At 39.2% G+C, this 541-nt stretch overlaps 1 non-coding gene across 1 annotated transcript; it reads right to left on the bottom strand.

The window, feature by feature from the left end:
- Positions 1-392: 392 nt before the first annotated feature.
- On the bottom strand, positions 393-464 carry Trnaq-cug. The gene has a single exon. It is a non-coding gene; the product is annotated as a tRNA-Gln (tRNA).
- Positions 465-541: the final 77 nt, after the last annotated feature.

Raw genomic sequence — 541 nt, 5'->3', positions numbered from 1 at the left:
TTTACTAGTTGACACTCTTGCATAAAGAGTGGACGGGCATAATAATAGTATGAATTATTCTAAGCTATGGGAAAGGCTAGTCAGGATGACCTGCCAGGACAGGTTAGGATACCGTGGGAAGTGTGAGACCCCAAATCCTTCCTAATTTATTTGATTTGAATTCATCCTCCTTGTCCTGGTTACAGATTTCATATTGTCGATATACCTTGGTGATTTACGTGGATATAATTTAGTCAGTAAACGTGGATATAATTCAGCAATTTGTGGGTATATCTAGGTAATCTAACGTGGATATAATTTACTACTTAGTTATAAAAGTATAGTTAGCGCTTGTTAGTATTCGGTGCCACTGTGCAGGTTGGGGTAGCATAAGTCCAAGGTTAAAAAGGCTGAGGTCCCACCGAGACTCGAACTCGGATTGTTGGATTCAGAGTCCAAAGTGCTAACCATTACACCATGGGACCATAGGGAAATAGAGCAAGGGATATAAAATTAATCTAACACTATAAGTCCTTATTAACGACTTTGGCACAGTGCAATT

This window comes from Penaeus monodon, chromosome 31, assembly GCF_015228065.2.
Source record: "Penaeus monodon isolate SGIC_2016 chromosome 31, NSTDA_Pmon_1, whole genome shotgun sequence".
In the NCBI taxonomy this organism is placed as follows: Eukaryota; Metazoa; Arthropoda; class Malacostraca; order Decapoda; family Penaeidae; genus Penaeus; species Penaeus monodon.
This window is presented reverse-complemented; position numbering and strand designations above follow the sequence as displayed.